Source organism: Anolis carolinensis, chromosome 3, assembly GCF_035594765.1.
Source record: "Anolis carolinensis isolate JA03-04 chromosome 3, rAnoCar3.1.pri, whole genome shotgun sequence".
NCBI lineage: Eukaryota > Metazoa > Chordata > Lepidosauria > Squamata > Dactyloidae > Anolis > Anolis carolinensis.
Window position 1 is genome coordinate 127,945,838 of NC_085843.1, and position 6,000 is coordinate 127,951,837.

At 38.5% G+C, this 6,000-nt stretch overlaps 1 long non-coding RNA gene across 1 annotated transcript in view; it reads left to right on the forward strand.

Moving 5' to 3' along the window:
- LOC134297577 (uncharacterized) overlaps positions 1-5,746 on the forward strand; it is a 227,084-nt gene extending 221,338 nt beyond the window's left edge. Inside the window, exon 3 of the long non-coding RNA XR_010004375.1 lies at positions 5,217-5,746. This is a non-coding gene — a long non-coding RNA (uncharacterized LOC134297577). The remainder of the gene's footprint in view (positions 1-5,216) is intronic.
- The last annotated feature ends 254 nt before the right edge of the window (positions 5,747-6,000 follow it).

Genomic DNA, 6,000 nt, shown 5'->3' on the forward strand with positions numbered 1-6,000 from the left:
GAGGCTGGACATTTCCATTCCTTTTTTTCTAAATGCACACTACCTACTTGCAACTATACTTTTAAAAAACTGACCTAAACAACTGCCTTCTGATGTCTAATGGTAGACACAGTCCCCAAATACAGTTTGATTTGTCCTTATAAGCATATAGAGTGCCCACTCACTAATACAAAAGAGGGGCACTTCGAGATAATAGGAAAGGGCATGCCGAACCAGATTTTAAAAACCTGGTTCCAGGTGGCCTTCCCCCATACCTCCCCCTAAACTGCACACTTTCCCCAGCGGGTGTCTAGATGAAGTTACCAGGAAGGCACTGAGACACCCCCGATAGACCTTAAAATACAAAATAACATACCTGCCCACCATTCAGGTCCTCCTAACACATAGAAATGATCTGCCAGAAGAGGCGGGGGCAGGAGGAAAATTGCTCCCCCCCCCCACATCTGGCGTATTATTTCTATATACCAGGAGGACTCTGGCAGGACCTTAATGGTGGCCAGGTAAGTTACTTTCTAATTTAAGGCCTCTGGGGGGGGGGGGGAGTTGGGAAGGGGATTGGTGCCCTCTGAGTTTTCTGGGCTCACGGAGCCCAATAAACCCAAGACGGCTGAGTGGATTGGGCCTGAGGCTCGTGTGACACAGACCCCTGGCCCAATCCACACTGGGCCTACACCTGGAAAGACCTGGATTGTATAAAAGATCCTGGTCTTAACAGGTATCAAATTAATTCGGGACAAAGCAGGATTTTCCTGCTTTGTCTCAAATTAATTCATTTTTACCAAAGGCGTCATGTAGCTGTTTTCGGTAAAAAGCACACAAGCTCGAGCGTTTTGGGCCCCGTCTGAATGGGCCCTAAGATCTTCGGATGTGCCCAGAAGCCGCACTAAAATGAGTCAGAATGCAATCCACTTCTTTTCTGGTTAAATTAACGCAACCTCCTTCTTTTCAGTGGATCAGATTGAGATTGAATCATACCTTGGAATTAGAGCCACTGTAATCAATAGGATTTAAATTAGTCATGAAAAATTCTTTTAATTGGTTGTTTTATGTGCAGTCAAGACATTTACAATTTATAACAACCCTAAAACGAGTCTGTCATTCAATTGCCTTGGCAAGACTGGTACAGAGAGGGTTTGCCATTGTCACTATGGATGAAAAGCACTGATTTGCCCAAAGTGGATTTCCATTCTGAATGAGGATTTGAAACCTGGTTCTAGTCCAAAATTCAAACCATTATACTAGCTCTTTGCTTCTGTTCAGGAACAATATTAAGATGGTGGCTGGCTATATACTATCAATCCATGTTGGGCTTTAGCCTGCCTTTCAAAGGAGCTGTTCAATGTGTTACGCTTATTTTGGATTAAAGGGGAGAGCGATACTTTGGATTGCTCCTTTAAATGTAGAATCATATAATAATAGAGATGGAAGAGACCACATGGGCCATCTAGTCTAATCCCTCTGCCATACAGGAAAAGCATAACCCCTGACAGATGGCCATCCAGCCTTTGTTTAAAAGTTTTCACACTAAAGCCTGGAGTTGATTCATACAGAAACCACCAACAGCCTTCAAAATATGCTTTCTATCATTCATACTCTCAGTCCTGATGAATCCAACATTCAGATCTGTTTTTTGGCATAAAATATGTGAAACAGATGAAGAAGGCTTTGTAAACTGCTTTTAATGGAGATAGTTACTCGGGAAGTCTTTGCATTTGCATCCTTATATTCACCTATGAAATTGTATTGTTTCTCTAAAGGAAAAACAAACCTAACCATGTCAGTTGAATTTTCATTGACTCTAGTTGTAATTATAGAGACTGGCATCCTTTTGGTGAATGATGGTGGCATGAGTCATACTTATGCCATCACTATTTCCTTTTGGTTCTTCAGAGGCCAGAATTCTTTCCAACCGCACAATGACCAAAGTCCCCCCCTCCCCCCGAAACCACCTTTTAAAGCAGTTACAATCTCCAACATAGAATCATAGAGTTGGAAGAGACCTCCTGGGCCATCCAGTCCAACCCTCTGCCAAGAAGCAGAAAAATCACATTCAAATCACCCCTGACAGATGGTCATCCAGCCTCTGCTTAAAAGCCTCCAAAAAAGGAGACTCCGCCACACTGACAGATGGCTATAGCTCTCACAGTGAGGAAGTTCTTCCTAATGTTCAGGTGGAATCTCCTTTCCTGTAGCTTAAAGCCATTGTTCCACATCCTAGTCTCCAGGGCAGCAGAAATCAAGCTTGCTCCCTCCACCCTATGACTTTCCTCACATATTTATACAATTGCTATCATGTCTCCTCTAAGCCTTCTCTTCTGCAGGCTTAACATGCCCAGTTTTTTAAGTCGCTCTTCAGAAGGCTTGTTCTCTAGACCCTTGATCATTTTAGCCATCCTTCTCTGAACACATTCCAGTTTGTCAACATCTCCCTTGAATTGTGTTGCCCAGAATTGGACACACTATTCCAGCTGTGGTCTGACCAAGGCAGAATAGAGGGCTAGCATGACTTCCCTGGATCTAGACACTATACTTCTATTTAAACAGGCCAATATCCCATTAAACAGGCTAATATCCCATTTACTTTTTTTGTATCATTAAAGCCACACTTTATTGTTGGCTCATGTTTAACTTGTTTTCCATGAGGACTCCAAGATCTTTTTCACACGTACTGCTGTTGAGCCAGACGTCCCCCATTCTGTATCTTTGCATTTCATTTTTTCTGCCTAAGTTGAGTATCTTGCATATCTTCCTGTGCTCACCAATGCTTTTTCTTCATCCTGGAAAGAAGTGACGAGTGGAGTGCCATAAGGAGGGTTCTGTCCTGGGCCCGGTTCTGTTCAACATCTTTTTTAATGATTTAGATAAAGGGCTAGAAGGCATGATCACCAAAATTGCAGACAACACCAAATTGGGAGGGATAGCTAATACTCATGCTCATTTATATAGAAACAGAATCATAGTTATGTGATGCACATATGACTCCTGATGCAGGACATTCAGCCACATTTTATTGTACACAATCAATACTATATGAATATTATCTAAGGCAAAATAAGAGAGAGAGTTGTCCATCAAGTGAATTTAGCAGAAGTTAAACTCATTGCAGCAGTCTTCCTAGTTTGGAAGGTTCTTTATATCACAGAACAGCTTATGAGTTGCTTCCAACATGCAAGTCATTAACAAATACTAATTAGTTGTGAAATATGAGCAGAAGGCATCAAGTACCAACCCCCTTCTGAACCACCTATTTTTCTGTACGCAAATCAGACAGAAACAAATGTTTGGCCCCAGCTGGGTAACATGTCCCATTTAGAATTCTTTCCCTCTTCTTTGTTCTTTGATGTTCTGCAAATGAGCTTTAGAACTCTACTCTTCACACAATTCAATTTTACAAGCCCATTATCTGAGATATAATGTGGAGGTTAAATATATCAGGGCAGCCATTATGTGAAAATAATTAACAGTAATGAATAATGCACTAATTCCACTGATGAGAGATGGTTATATGTGTAATGAAGTGTTGGGGCAGCCCTGACAAATGAAATTAAAATATTTAAACACTGTTTTATGATATTACTTTGCTCATATAATTTCCTTTACCTACAATGAGCCCCTTCGATTATCGTCATTATCTTGACAGCTCCAAAGGATGAAATAGTGCAGGTTAATGCGACAGCGATTAGTCACAGGGAAAATCCATCACAGAGATCAGTGCAAGAGTGAGGGAAAGGTCTCGATACTTCCTTGTTTCAAACATTAGAAGAATGATATCATCAACATCACTTCAATATTAAATGGGTGGAATTATCTTGTCACTCATTTAGAGCCACTGAAAAACTACCTATTTGTACCTGTGAGGGAAAGGTCAGCCATTCTTAATCATCCATAAAAAACAAGTTGATGGATTTCTACTATCCATAATAACGACAGAACTAGCACCAGGGTACCAACAAGAACATTTCACGGGAAAGTGAGCTCAGCCCACAATCCCCCTGCAGTTAGGAGGGCATCAGTTTTGTTGGAATCGCTAGACCCTTAAACATTAATTTATACATGAGGTCAGCTTTCCCTGTTTAAGTCTTTGCAAGTTTCACAGTGTTTCATACTACAGTTTCATAGAAAGTTTGTAAGGACACACACACTTGTTTTCTTCCTGAAATCAACCTTTAAAAAGCTTTACACTGTACTCTGGAAAGCTGAATCTGTTGTTTTCACTTTCCCCTTTCATTTTCAAATGGATTTAGAACATACAAATCTGTGGATTATGATTGAAAATTATTATTATTGAAAATAAATAGGACCAAATCCTTAATTGTCAATACTTGGACAGATTCAATAGGCATAATGAATTTTGTAACCATCATGGTTTGGTACCACAAACATGGGATTGAAATCCAGATTTTCAAAAGCTACTCACTTAATCCCTCCAGGTCCTAAATGGGCAAATCTGGCAGATTTCATTTTTTCTCCATTTTATTTATTAACAAAATGCCAACTTTCTCTTTTAGTATTGATGAAGAAATTTGCAAAGTTTGTATCAAAAACCAAACTGATGAACATTCCCATTCTTTCCCTGTTTTCCTGTTGATACATCTCCTTGGAAATTAGGAGAAACTGTCCCCTAAGTATCCCTATGCACTATATCCCCCAGAAAAAAAAAGGTTGCTTAAAATGATTTCTTTATAATGTTTTTTTTTTTCAAATTTCTACCTGTCTACCCAAGCATTTGCTCTATTTATTTAAAATGCATTAGTATTCTCCTGGAATGTTGCATTTTGCCAGGAGAATTATTAGAGAAATTTGTTAATGAATAGCAACCAGTGATTCAACATCTCAATCAAAAAGTATAACTAAACTAAAAATGTTCATAGGGGATCCTATAAATAAGACTGTAGATAAGGAGGAAGCGGATATCAATTGAAAGCCAATGATACCTTTATATGTATTATTCAGATAGTAGACTGAGACCCCTTAAAATATATTATATAAGAAATGATAATGAAACAGTAAGAGCTGGAAAATATTGCACTGTATGCAACAAACACTTAGAAATGTATCATTATTAGAATAAATAAATAAACATTTTTTTAAAAATGAAATGTTATAATTGTAACTTTTAATGCATATTTTGGGGACAGAAAGGTTGTACTGAAATGAAAGTAATGAATTAATTAACAAGTCAATTAATGAATTATATCTTGTTCTTTATTTTTCAGACTCCAAGTGGAAAAGTCAGTAGCTGATGGAAAGTGTGCCTCATAATCAGACAAGCCAAATGCTTTCTTTATTGAAGTTGCCAAATGATTTTGACATAAAATCAGACAGAGTGGCATAAATGTGTTGTTTTTAGTATCCTGGAATTGCTTAAACAAGGCAAGTATTCTTATCTGTCCCCACACAAAGTGAAACACTGTTTACATGGGGGTAATTTCTAATTTAAAAAGGAGGGAGGGACAGAAATAAGTGATTCTTCCACCACTACCATTACCATCTACCCGTTGTGAGTTTCCAACCCAAATTGAAGTTGATTTGAAACAAAAGTGAAACCGCAGGAAGAGGAACAATTGTATAGCTTTACCGTTACATAAATCAACTATTTGGGGAGATGGAGGGGTGCAGACATGTACATATTTCTATAGTGACACAAGAGGACATGAAACTAGCCTCTGTTGCTGAGTCTTGAACAATTTGGAGCCAGAAGGATGTGATGATAAAATGATGGAGCACAACTGTGGTTGACCTGCACTACTTCAGAAGAACATCTTGTTTTTTAATAATAATAATAATAATAATAATAATAATAATAATAATAATAATAATAATAAAGACCTAAATGTAATTATTGTCCCAAATGAATGAGTCCCGTTGAATCAGTTGCTGAATAAGTCAGCTGAGGCCCCTTTCACGCAGCCATTTAAAATCCACATTGAACAGGATTATATGACAGTGTGGACTCAGTGTGGAACCCAGTTCAAAGCTGATATTGTGGATTATCTGCCT